This window comes from Suricata suricatta, chromosome 11 (assembly GCF_006229205.1).
Source record: "Suricata suricatta isolate VVHF042 chromosome 11, meerkat_22Aug2017_6uvM2_HiC, whole genome shotgun sequence".
Lineage (NCBI taxonomy): Eukaryota > Metazoa > Chordata > Mammalia > Carnivora > Herpestidae > Suricata > Suricata suricatta.
Genome location: NC_043710.1, coordinates 12,730,884 through 12,744,874, shown reverse-complemented (window position 1 = coordinate 12,744,874; position 13,991 = coordinate 12,730,884). Strand labels below are relative to the sequence as shown.

The following is a 13,991-nucleotide window of genomic DNA, read 5'->3' as shown; positions in this document are numbered from 1 at the left end:
TTATTTGGGGGTGTCAGAACTGTAATTCCAGGAGCACAGATTTGGGTAGCAACCACACTGTGTCCTCTCAGAGAACAAAAGCCAACGGATTTTTATAAGACAGAAGGGATTGCTTGCATTTGTTGTTTACAAAGAGTTTTGATTGGTGTTGGCGGCAGAAAACTAATCTTAACCTGAATATAACTGGTTGCTAAGGCTGTCACTAAGCAAAGTGTCCTAGTGTAGCAAGTTGCAGGTGTTTAGGCTGAGACCTTGGAATATCTGTGGTTTGGCCCATTTCAAAAGTTGAATGTTTCACTGGTGAGGACACACAAAGGCCCATCTCCTTCATGGCCTCCTGGCTTCATTTATAAACCCCTAGACATAAGGGACCTCATATCAGCTCACATTTCACAGTGTCAAGGGATAAGACTACAAATTTCTAGACCTTCCTTCTAACTATCAGGGGGAAAAATGCTCCATTATTACTTATATCCTAATGTCAAAGGCGTATATGACAGGAAAAGACCTAGTTGGTTTCTAGAGGTTTAACACAGGAATCTTTAACATAAAGATAAAATTCCCTTCAAAAACTCCAAGCTATGTGGAGATGTGTATCAGTAAAGAAACAATGGCCTGAAATCTCAACACTGTGTGGTGTCACCAATGAAAACAATAATTTAAACAACAAAGCAATTTGCTGTTTACATTTCAATTTACTTACTGCCGGCAATATGCCTTATGGTTGAGTTTGTTCTAGCCTCAAAAAGTTTACTGTTCCATTGTGATTGTTCCAAGTTGCTACCCAATTATTTGCTGTTTACTTTCCTAGGCTTCATTAGTATCCTCCTCCTTCCCCCCTCCTGATTCTCCAGTGAAATCAGCTATGAATGTTTTTCATTATTGGCAGCATCGTATTACTATCATTTATGGAAGATCTGCTATGAAGTCTGTTGTCTGCTAAAAGATTTGCTAACATATTTTATATTTACAACTCTGTAAGGTAAATCCCACACAGAAAGAAAGAAAAAAACAACCCAACATCTTTAACTCAAGGATGTATTAAGAGTGTTAGAATATGGTGAGTGGCTTCAGATGAGTTCTGCAGGGAGCAAGTAGCTGAAAGGTTTTACAGGCTCATTGTGGATGGTCATTCAAAGTTTAATTTTCTTCTAAGAATTAGTCCCTGTTCACATTCTTGGAAAGAAAGAGGAAATGAGTTATCTTGATCAGGGGACAGGATGTAGGAACAGGAAGATAGAATCTCAGAATAACAGTTACTGTCTTCTTCAATGCACTTGTTACACCCAGATTTCAATATCATCCCCCAAAACCAGAGACTGCAGGGGAGACCGAGTCACGCATGCAAAAGCAAAGAGCTTTATTATCATTACGGGCTCGAGCTCAGGCTCACAAACCTCATCAGCACAGTGGATCCGTGCTGAGAGCCCTGAACAAGGGCTGAGCAGGGTTTTTATGGGGTTTGAGAAGGGGGAGTTACAGGAAATTGAGACTCAGGTTCAGTGATCCAATCATAATTATACAACATTATTGACAATGAGCTTAACCATTCACATTGTCTAGAGTATTTACTTTGGGCAGGATCCAATTACAACATTTAGGGTATCTTTAAAATCAACCAATTATAGGACGAGCCTAGGGTCTTGTTCGGCGATTATCAGGTTAACTTTAACATTAGGTAACAGGGTTCTATCTAAAGTTCCCATCTGCAGGCCTCACCCTTAGGAATGTGGAGAGTGGTAGCTGGCCTTCCCTGATTGGGTGTGGCGAAAGTGGTCTCTGTTGCTCTAGGCAATGTGTAACTGCCTGTTAGTTTCAGGGAACTGAAACCTAGGCCTTCTAGATCAGAGGGGGAACTTAAAGCCTGTCATGGAGTCTGTTTGGTTTAGACTTGTATTCTTACACACTTAGGGAAAGAGGTGGGTGAAACATTTGGAAGCTACCAATTTTGCAGGATAGCTAAGGTTTAGTATTTGGATTGTCTGGAATAGTTGCAATAATGTCTTGAATTAGTAGTTAGCAGATATACAGAGGCATCTACACTCTAGGAATTATAAAATATGGGTTTACAGTGATAATGAACACATGAAATAGTATCATTAATAGACTCTGAAATGTCTCTTTAGTCCCCCCTCCCCCACTTATCTTTCCTAGTCTTAACCAAAAAAAGCACATCCAAAGGATTGAAGACAATTGTTTAAAATGCATTTGCAAGACACCTGGGTGGCTCAGTCAGTTAAGCATCCGACTTCAGCTCAGGTCATGATCTCATGGTTCGTGACTTCGAGGCTGGTGTCAGACTCTGTGCTCACAGCCCAGAATCTGGAGCCTGTCTTCAGAGTCTGTGTTTCCCTCTCTCTCTGCCCCCAGTTGATCATGCTCTGTCTCACACTCTGTCTTTCTCTGTCTCTCAAAAATAAATAAATGTAAAAAGAACTTTTTTAATAAAAAAAATTGGGGTGCCTGGGTGGCTCAGTCGGTTAAACAACCGACTTTGGCTCAGATCATGATCTCAGGGTTTGTGGGTTCAAGCCCCACGTCAGGTTCTGTGCTGACAGCTAGCTCAGAGCCTGGAGCCTGCTTCAGATTCTGTGTCTCCCTCTCTCTCTGACCCTCCCCTGCTCGCGCTGTCTCTCTCTCTCTTAAAAATAAAAACATTTTTAAAAATAAATAAATAAATAACATAAAAATTTTAATAAACAAATAAATAATAAAGTAAAACGCATTTGCAATGTTCACATGATCTTTTGACATCGGATCTTGCCTGTGCTCTACCTTTACAGCTTTATCAGGACTACAAGTTTGGCTAATGAAACATGTTATAGTAATATTCTCAATAATTTTAAGCGAAATTGCCCAACCAGTGCTAATCTAAGATTTTAGTCAATTTTCCTCTATTATTTTGTTAATAAACAATATAAAGCACAGAAAGTATAGAACCCTCTGATGATGGATAACACATAATTAATCATGAGTCAGTCAGTGATTACCCTGGAAGTAACCACATATAATAAAATGAAGGACATTGACCAATTGCTAAAACCTTTGATGTAGCAATAAAACATTTGCACACAATTGTTACTAAGTGTTTACTTTTGAGATGTGATTAGAAATAAAATGAACTCTGGACAGTTTTGTGCCAGTTTGTGTACTTGAACTTGAACACACTTCTTTTCACCTAAGATGTATACAATCATTAAAACATGTTTATGTTTATACATCTTACTTTGGAATAATAAAACTTTGAGGACTGTATTTTTCTGATACTCTCTTAAATTTTTCCTAAAGTCTAGTAAAGATAGATCCTTAAATAATCAAACTTGATAGAGACAACAGGAAGCACAGGAAATTATTCTGATAAAACACGGAATTTTTGTTTTCTGGGAAGATTACTCAGAAAAGAAAAAACTTTTCACAGTCTCATCAAGAATAGAGGAATAGTCAAGAAAACCTCATAGTTTAGGAGATGAAGGAAAATTAAGTTTTAGTTTTGCATCCGCACACCTGGTCTGCCAGCTCCGAAGCTAGCAGAGGGTGGACACCTGCACCTTGCTCTCTGACCTCAGCTCTTCTGACTCTCTAGCGCAGGCTTCGGTGGCCAGCTCTGCGTCCTTGGTGACTAGGCAGCTTCCCCCAGCAGAGGTCAATCCCTCTGCAGCCATTTCTTCCCTACTTTGCAGCAGTTCCCCAAACAGGTGCATGGAAGAGGCTGGCATCAGGGGGGCATCTCTGAACACAGGCCACCCCTCCCCATACAGAGGCTGAGGCCAACTCAGGATTTCCCTCCGATGCCTCTTTCCCAAGACTCTGTTCTTAGGTCCCCCAGCTGGCTCACCAATGGCTGGTTCCTAAACTTGGGAATTTCCCAGATACAATGTAAAACAGGCTCTTGTAGTCAGAGGGCAGGGAGAGACTGAAGAAAAAGGCAGCCCACATCACGTGGCAGGTGGCAAGTTCAATAAAGGAGAAAACTTCCCGAAGACGCTTGTTTGCGAAGGCAGCAAGAGGAGCGGGTTTCCACACCTGCGGCCGGAAGCTTAGACATTTGTTTTTTAGACCATTTTCCTGCTTCAATCTTTTAGAGTTTATGAATTTATGAGAGAGACAGAGATCACAAGCAGGGGACGGTGAAAGAGAGAGAGAGAGAGAGAGAGAGAGAGAGAGAGAGAGAGAGAGAGGATCCCAAGCAGGCTCCATGCAATCAGCACAGAGCCTGATGCGGGGCTTCTACCCAGGAACTGTGCGGTCATCACCTGAGCTGAAATCAAGAGTCGGATCTTAACCGACCGGGCCTCCCAGGCAGCCCCTGAAGCGGTTATACAGGAGCCTTAAACAGGTTCAGTCACATATGCCATCCAGAGGGCCTGGACCACACGTCACTCCTTGAGGCTGCATCCCGGCCCACTGCAGGGCCGTCGGGCAGCGTGCACATTTCGACCCTCTGAGCACAGCAGACAGGGGCTCAGAGACCCTGATAGCCCAGGTCCCCTGGACAGTCAACAGATTGCTACATTCTCTCGAGGACCCACCTTCAGTCCGTCCGCTAACTGGCAGTTACATTATGCAATTATATCGTTTTAAAAAATGTTTACATTTTTCAGAGAGAACATTTTTTATCAATGTCAAAGTGAACTGTTTTTCTATAATAGAATTTTCTTTATCCTATTCTTCATATCATATTATTTTCTTCTTTTGAAGTTTAACCAAGTGTCATTTTCTTTTTCTTGTTGTTATTGTCAGTGTCCTTACTGGTTTGGGTTGGTTTCAAGTAGATGAAAAGGGTAAAATGGCTTTGTACAACCTACTTTAAACAAAAATTAAGTATATTTATTTATTTTGAGAGAGAGACAGAGAGATAGAGTGCACTGAGAAGGGGCAGCAAGAGAGGGAGAATCTCAAGCGGGCTCTATGCTGCTGGCACAGAGCTGGAGGCAGGGCCTGAACCCACGAATCTCGAGGTCATGACCTGAGCTAAAATCAGGAATCAGATGTTTAACTGACTGAGCCACCCAGGTGCCCCTGTTCTACTTTCTTTAAGCAAAGTGCATGATATAACTTAAATGCTGCATTTAAATTATTATGGGTTGTGAAATATCTTTGTTTTATTTTACACGTCGCTCAAAAAATACTCATAGAATATGTCTTCTCGGCAACTCTCTGAGATAGATAATTCATAGGACAGGGACAATTATAAGGCCAAGTCCTTGAACTCTGAAAGTCAGATGATGGTCCAGAGGAGCCTGCAAAGTTGCATAGCTGCCCATTTTCCCTACTTACATCTCCTTCTGATCCTCCAGAGGGCCTTGCAAATAAATTCCTCTCTCTAATATCACTAAGTTAATATATGACTGCACTCCTTTGAGGACTTTAGATACAAAACAGATGAACATAAGGGAATGGAGGCAACAATTATATAAAAACAGGGAGGAGGACAAAAACATAAGAGACTTAAATATGGAAAACAAACAGGGTTTCTGGAGAATCAGACAGAAATGACTGAATTTCTTTTCTTGGACTTCACAAATCACCTTCATCGACAGACTGTCCTCTTTGTCATGCTTCTCCATTTCATCACACTCGGGGAAATGGGAGTAATCACCCTCATATGATTGATCCCAGACTCCACATGCCTATGTATTTTTTCTTAGCCCCTTGTCCTTTTGGGTATCTGTTCCTCTTCTTCCATTGCCCCCAAGGTGCTGTGTGATATCTTTGCAGGGAAAAAAGGCATCTCTTTCATGGGTTGTGCCACACAGACGTGGTTCTTTGGTCTCTTTGTGGCAACTGAATGTTTCCTCCAAGGTTCCGTGGCATATGACTGCTCTGTGGCCACCTGTAAGTGCTGTATACACTCATTATGTCCCAGAGGGTCTGTGTGCAGCTGGTGGCAGGGCCTTATGTCAGGGATCTTATAAGCAGCATAACCTATATGACATTGACTTTTTGCTTATCTTTCTGTGGTCCAGATATCATCAATTATTTTTTCTGTGATATTTCCCCCTCTGCTTTCTCTTGCATGTGCAGACACCTCCATGTTTCAACTTACAGTTCTTCTTTTTGGCTGGATCTCCAGGAACCCTCAGTGACCTGATTGTCATGGTCTCCTATATTTGCATCACAGTGACCAAGTTGAAGATCCAGACCACTGGAGGGAGGCAGAAAGCTTTCTCCACCTGCTCCTCTCACCTGACAGCTGTCTCCATCTTGTATGGGACTGTGTTCTTTATCCCTGTCCGACCTGGCTCAACTTCCTCTCTGGATATCAATACAGCAATTTCTCTATTTCACACAGTGGTAATCCCCATGTTGAACCCCCTCACCTACAGCTTGAAGAATAAGAAGGTAAAAATGCATTCAGGAGGAAGTTTGCAAAGAAAAATTCTCTAGAAGTTTTGGTAAAATTCTATCTTGGTAAAGTAGAAATCTGCTGTGACATACCATCGATGTTGTTTTATAATGTATGGTAAAAAGAACACTGGGCTGAGAATTAGTTCTGTTTAATTCCTGAGTAGTTACCAGGTTACTTATAGACTGTTTGTATTTTTCTTCAGTCTTTTCCATCACAAAATGAGGGGGATTACAGAATAATTTACAGATTTTTTTAAATATCTAAATATAATTAATGTATGCCAGAAGAAATCCAGGATATTTATGTATTCTCATATGTGAGACAACATTTATTCCAGTCTAGAAAACCAACTGTTACAAGCGAAAGATGGACAGAGTTCATTACGAAAGGTTTCAGAGACCTTGTTAAAAGCTGAACAATGAAAAGTGAGATAACATTTGCAAAACGGGTGACTAAGAGTGAGATGATGTCCCAGTGGGATAATGCTGAATATGTATGCACATATATGTGACACACAGTAGAAAAAGGGACCGAGAGTTGGATGGATGAACTGTTGGCCCAACTGGAAATGCAAATAGCAAAAAAACTTCACAATTGCTCAAGAAAATGAAATCAAAATGACAAGACAATGCTTTTATTTCATTTATCAGATTAGCAAATATTACAGTGATTATGTGCAATGCTGGTCAGGTTAACACAGGATATAAACCACAGTTTTGGCCTTAGCCACCATAGCTAATTATAGAATACCTACATTTTCAGAAAGCAATTTGATGATTCCTATTAAAATTCACACAATTTTGACCTAGCTTTCTTACGTTTGGAAATTTGTGCTGTGGAAATAGATATACCAAACACAAATGTTGCAAGAACATTCATAATGGGAATATAAGGAAGCTACCATAATTTGTTTTATTAGGAGAAACATACATTCTTTCTTTGAAATGCTGTACAGCTACTTATAAAAAGAATAAATTAGATACTCATGCTTTGGTTTGGAGGAAATGTCCTGATACAACCACTGACAGCTTAGAAAAAAAACCAAGTCGAACATTCATCTGTAGAACTGATCACAGTTCGTGTGGGTTGGCAACTTCCTAGGGAGTTTACTCTGAAATCAGTAACCAGCTCCCATCACAAAGGGCAGGGAGAGACCAAAGAGAGAAGCAGGCCACTCGAGAATGGGAGGCGGCAGGTTTAACAACAAGAGAACTTACCTGGGTGCAGCAGTGAGGGCACAGCTGTCCTGCCACCTGCCAGGTCTTTAAAGATCATGTAGAGGCTTTAACTGGGTTCAATCACATATGCCGTCCAGAGAGCCCCAAGAACGCATCACTGTCTAAGGCTGTGTCCTTGGCGCAGCTTTTGGGAGCAGAGAAGGCCGGCAGAATGCACATTCCAAGGGCAGGGTTGGGGTGAGGAGCCTTCAGTTGCCAGGGTCCAGCTCACAGATCAACCAGAGGTCGGGTCTTCTTGTTGACCACCCCCTCCCCAACATTTAAAATAAAGGTAAAAAGGGTGGGGGTAAAATCTACCTAATGTGTAAAATACATTGGCATGTGCATTCGCAGATGATCATAGAGGGACGTGTGCAAACTTATTGGCCAAACAGTTAACATTGGCTACTTTAGTAACATGATATTGAAAGGAGCCTCAGGGGGTGGGGGTGATCCATGCTTATCAGAGATGATGGACTTGTTTTGCAACAAATGCGTTAATTTTGTAACTCAAATTTACTTTTGCAAAGCTGCAGTCTGTGTCAAAACTTGAATCAGTGATGAATGAGTGGGTCCATAGGTCAATCCACTTAGGCAGATGGACGCAATGGCTTCTGGTAAGGTGATTTCTCCAGTCTAACAGTTCTCTGATTTCATGAAACACTTCTACGTACTGGTGAATGAAATCGTTGTCAAAACCTAAGTAAAACGAGAGAGTCTTAGCAACTCTGTGCTTCCAACTCACACTTTTTCCCTCTGAGGATCTGGATTTCCCCTCATCCCTCACCCTTCACCCCCAGAGTCTGGAATTTTTATACAAGGTGGTATGTTTCCTCCTTATTAAACACTTTGAAATGATAAAATAAAAATTGCTAAACTCAAGAGGACACAATTCAAATGATGCAATGTGAAAAGTAAACTAAATATTATCTTAAACATATTTATATTTTCCCAGTGTTATAGCAGTGTATTGTATACATATAATATATATACATATACATACAATGGAATATTAATTGGTGATCAAAAAGAAAGAAATCTTCACATTTGCAACAATATGAATGGAACTAGAATGTATCATGCTAAGCGAAATACATCAGTCAGAGAAAGACAAAGGTATGATTTCACTCATATGTGGAATTTAAGAAACAAAACATAAGAACCCAGCGGAAGAGAAAGAAAAATAAAATAAAAACAGAGAAGGAAGCAATCCATAAGAGACTCTTAAATACAGAGAACTGACTGAGGATTCCTGGAGGGGAATTGCATGGGCATTGGATGATGGGCATTAAGGACGGTCCATGTTGGGATGAACATTGGGTGTTTTATGTGAGTAATGAATCACTGGGATCTGCTCCTGAAACCAATGCCACACACTGTATGTTAACTAATTTGAATTATTTTCATGTTGTAAATTTTATTTTTATAATTTTTAAATAGTTTATTGTCAAATTGGTTTCCATATAACACCCAGTGCTCTTCCCCACAAGTGCCCTCCTCCATTACCCCCACCTCTTTTGCTTCTTCTCCTCCCACCTCAACCCTCGGTTCGTTTTCAGTATTCAGTAGTCTCTCAGGTTTTGCGTTCCTCTCTCTCCCTAACTCTCTTTCCCCCTTCCCCTCCCCATGGTCCTCCATTAGGTTTCACCTGTTCTCCTGTTAGACCTATGAGTGCAAATATATGGTATCTGTCCTTCTCTGCCTGACTTATTTCGCTTAGCATGACACCCCTCAAGGGCCATCCACCTTGCTACATATGGCCAGATTTCATTCTTTCTCATTGCCAGGTAGTACTCCATTGTATATATATATACCACATCTTCTTGATCCACTCATCAGGTGATGGACATTTAGGCTCTTTCCATGTTTTGGATATAGTTGACAGTGCTGCTATGAACCTTGGGGTACATGTGCCCCTATGCATCAGCACTTCTGTATCTCTTGGGTAAATCTCTAGCAGTGATATTGCTGGGTCATAAGGGAGTTCTATGGATAGTTTTTTGAGGAACTTCCACACTGTTTTCCAGAGCGACTGCACCAGTTTACATTCCCACCAACAGTGTAGGAGGGTGCCCGTTTCTCCACACCCTCGCCAGCATCTATAGTCTCTTGATTTGTTCATTTTAGCCACTCTGACTGGTGTGAGATGGTACCTCAGTGTGGTTTTGATTTGTGTTTCCCTGATGATGGGTAATGTTGAGCATCATTTCATGTGCCTGTAGATCATCTGGATGTCCTCTTTGGAGAAGTGTCTGTTCATGTCTTCTGCCCATTTCTTCACTGGATTATTTGTTTTTCAGGTGTGGAGTTTGGTGAGCTCCTTGTAGATTTTGGATACTAGTCCTTTATCTGATATGTCATTTGCAACTATCTTTTCCCATTCTTTTGGTTGCCTATTAGTTTTCTTGATTGTTTCCTTTACAGTGCAGAAGCTTTTTATCTTGATGAGTTCCCAATAGTTCATTTTTGCTTTCATTTCCCTTGCCTTTGGGAATGTGTCCCATTCACAACTGCACAAATAAAATAAAATAAAATAAAATACCTAGGAGTAAACCTAACCAAGGGTGTAAAAGACCTATATGATGAAAACTATAGAAAACTTATGAAAGAGATTGAAGAAGACACTAAGAAATGGAAAAACATTCCATGCTCATGGATCAGAAGAATAAACATTGTGAAAATGTCATTACTACCCAAAGCAATCTACACATTCAATGCAATCCCCATCAAAATTGCACCAGCATTCTTCTCAAAGCTAGAACAAACTATCCTCAAATTCATAAGGAACCACAAAAGACCCTGAATAGCCAAAAGCATATTGAAGAAGAAAACCAAAATGGGAGGCATCACAATCCCAGACTTTCTCCTCTACTACAAAGCTGTCATCACCAAGACAGTATGGCATAGGCACAAAAACAGGCACATAGACCAATGGAATAGAATAGAGAACCCAGAACTGGGCCCACAAATGTATGGCCAATTAATTTTTGACAAAGCAGGAAAGAGTATCCAATGGAAAAATGACTACCTCTTTAGCAGATGGTGCTGGGATAACTGGACAGCAACATGCAGAAGAGTGAAACTAGACCACTTTCTTACACCATACACAAAAATAAACTCAAAATGGCTGAAGGACCTGAATGTGAGACAGGAAACCATCAAAACCCTCAAGAAGAAAGTAGGAAACAACCTCCTTAACCCCCACCACAGCAATTTCCGATTAAATATCTTTATATTAAGCTACATTTTATAGTGAATGTAGCACAGCATTTCATGGAAAGAATGTATGCTTTCCCTACTGATACTGATACAACTTTGGCTCATTTCCTTTTATTCTTCCTACAAACGATGTTGCAACATTTGTGTCTGGTATTTCTATTCTGCAGCAACAGATTTCCAAATGTAAGAGAGCTAAGTCCTACATTATGAAAGATTAATTTTGTTAGTTGTCAGTTTTGTGACATTTCCCAATATCGTTTTACTAAGACGTTAAAGCTTGGGTTTACATGAGCCAAAGGGAAATGTATATTTATCCAGAAAGATCAATAATTTCTTTCCAGTGAGACTTTGGCTTAACATATCTCTATCCTGCATCTTCATTATATAACATGTGTCAAATCTGTCACCTACGGAGATAGGCATTGCTTAGGAGGAGAGTTGAAGTGTTTTCTGTCGTCTTAATTGCTTCGTAAACATTCATAATGCTATTGAACGGGGATTGGCAGAACAGCAGGAAGCAAGTGATAATTATAAATTTCCTGAATTGCTCTAAGGTCCTTCTCCAAGTATATGCAAATATATTCAAGCCAACTGTCTTCCTCTAGCTCCAGTTACTGCCATTCTGATCTGCTCATGTATTCTGCCTACAGTTCTCTTTCTGCCATAGTCACATGGATTAACTACTTGCTTTTCATATACTGTTACCTTCACTCAGGAACTCACCCTACGGGATGATTAGAGACAATGTCAATTAGAGCCACTCAGTATTTCCCTCTTATGGCACTGCTTCTTTTCCTTTAGACTTTATAGCGGTGACACAGTGCATCTTAAAATAGATTCCTGTTTTGTTTTTATTAGTAGAAAATGTTCCCAACTGATTCTTCCAATAGGGCAGTGACAGAAATTCACATGCAGGTGCATTTTGTTGTTTATTCATTTGTTCACCGTGAAAGTCTTTAAGTGATTCTCCCTATTTTGTAAAGAATAGGTGAGTCAGTGCCAATATCAGAGGGAAATTCTCTCAGTTAAAACCTCACTCACTGAAATCTACTAATTTGTGACATTGGTGACTGGTAGATGGCCACTGGCCTTTAAGAGGTGTGGTTTCTGAGAAATCAGACCTGATTCTTATCTTTGTTCCTCTGTAGATAATATATGTTTCTGATTCAACCTTCTTTCAAGATATTTTTTTCTTTGTTTTTGATTTTCTGTACCTTAAAAATTGTATTCTTAGGTATAGTTTTTGCCGGCATTTAATCTGCTTCGTGCCTTCATCTTGTCATGATGGGAACTTGGGGATGGGCACCCTGATATGAATGGATTCCTGACTCCAGACACACATGGAGTTTTTCCTTAAAACATTGTCTTTTGTGGATGTAGGCTCCTCTACTTCCGTTGACGCATAGATGTGTGATACATTTCTGGAGACAAAAGGCATCTCCTTCATGAGTTGTGCTGTACTGTTGTGGTTTGGGGTCAGTTTGTAGTGACTAGACTGTTTCCTCTTGGCCGCTGTGGCCTATGACGAGTCCATCGCCATCGGCAAACCCTTGTTGCGTGCAGTCATCATGTGCCAGAGGGCCTGTGTGCCTCTCAGGATAGGGCCCTCGCCACGGGCCTTCTAAGTGCCATTATCCAGGAGCGCTTCTTTCACTTATGCTTTTGTGGTCCAAATGTGGTCAACCACTTTTTCTGGGACATTCTCTCTGTTCTCCCTGACATGTGCTGATACTCAGAACAATAAGTTGATTCTTTTCATTATGGCTGGATTCCTAGGAATACCCTGTGCCCTGATCATCCTGGTCTATATTTTTATCCTCAAAACCTTCTGACTATCCAATCTGCTAAATACAGGCAGAAAAATTTCCCTACCTGCTCCTCATGCTTGGCTGCTGTGACTCTCATGTATGGGACACTCTTCTTCATTTACATACTTCTTTGTTCAAGTTCATCTGAGGACATAATAAAATGGTTTTTGCATTCTATGCCATATGGATTCCCGTGATGAGTTCATTCATTTACAGCCTGAGGAACATGTATGTAAAAGAGGCATTTAGGAGGATATTTGTTAGCAAGAATTTTCTTCTGGGGAGGTAATTCAGAGGGTAGCTTATCACTGTTCAGGTGGAGTTGCAACATGTGTGGTAAGTAAGAGGTGGACTTGACAACTTGTCAGTTTAAACCTTGACTCTTCCAATTATAAAGAGGATTAAAAGGTAACATACAGTGTTGGGTTGGCTTCAGGGGGACAATATAGTAATTTGACAATCTTAAATTTGCATGTGCCTGGATATTAATTGATAGTTACACTTTAATCATTCTTATTTCTGAGTGTATAGAAATCATAACATGCTAGAGTTCTCTTTTAGATCTAAACAATTTTTATATCTAAAACCGTGCCATTTAAAATAAATTTCTCTGGCATTAAATAAAGGATTAAAATCAGATAAGTCTTATACCATTTCTAATTCTAAGTGTCTTAATTTTTAAGTCAGGGTAATATATTCAATGTTACTTATATTTCTTTTTTCTCTAAAGTTCTATGATTTTACAAAATATGTCCAAACTCCTATGAACTCCATCTTTTCATATATGGGAGGGGGGGAAGAGTTTCATAGCAATTATACTACTCATTTTTTCCAGTTTCCCCTACTAGGAACTTGTTCTCCCTCTCCAATCCTAGATTCAATATATCAAGGGCAAGACTTTACAATTCAGTATCTTTCAGGTCTTTGTTAAAAATAAGTGAGCAGAAAAAGTGTAACAAAACTCTAACTCTTTAAAAACAATAAATTGGAGCCCTAGATGGTCAACCGCAAGAGAGTCAATATCATCCATGGTTTGTACACCAATTAATCCATAATACATATAAAAGCACCTAACACATAGGAAGTTCTCAGCAAAAAGATGTTAGAGTGAGTGAACAAAACAAATATAATGCACCTAGTTACTTTAAGTCCTAATTTTCATCTTTCTTAACAACCTGGACCCAGGGGCGGCTTAAGGTCCTACCTCTTTTCAGATCAATTTCTTTTTCTGCTCATTGATGTCTTACATTAAAAAAATTTTCCCAACTTTATTGAGGCATAATTGACAAATATAATTGTAAGGTATTTAAATTGCAAATCATGTAATGAATGGGAAGCTTTGATATACATATACCCTGGGACAGGATTCTCCCCTTCGACTTAAGTCACACATACATC

The 13,991-nt window shown here is 40.0% G+C and overlaps 1 long non-coding RNA gene and 1 pseudogene across 1 annotated transcript in view; one reads left to right on the top strand and one right to left on the bottom strand.

Moving 5' to 3' along the window:
• The window catches only part of LOC115272403, a 9,265-nt pseudogene extending 2,878 nt beyond the window's left edge, over positions 1-6,387 (top strand).
• A 1,589-nt stretch (positions 6,388-7,976) lies between these two features.
• The window catches only part of LOC115272305, a 38,463-nt gene continuing 32,448 nt past the window's right edge, over positions 7,977-13,991 (bottom strand). Inside the window, exons 3-4 of the long non-coding RNA XR_003900353.1 lie at positions 12,658-12,737; positions 7,977-8,265 (exon numbers count right to left, since the gene is read on the bottom strand). This is a non-coding gene — a long non-coding RNA (uncharacterized LOC115272305). The remainder of the gene's footprint in view (positions 8,266-12,657; positions 12,738-13,991) is intronic.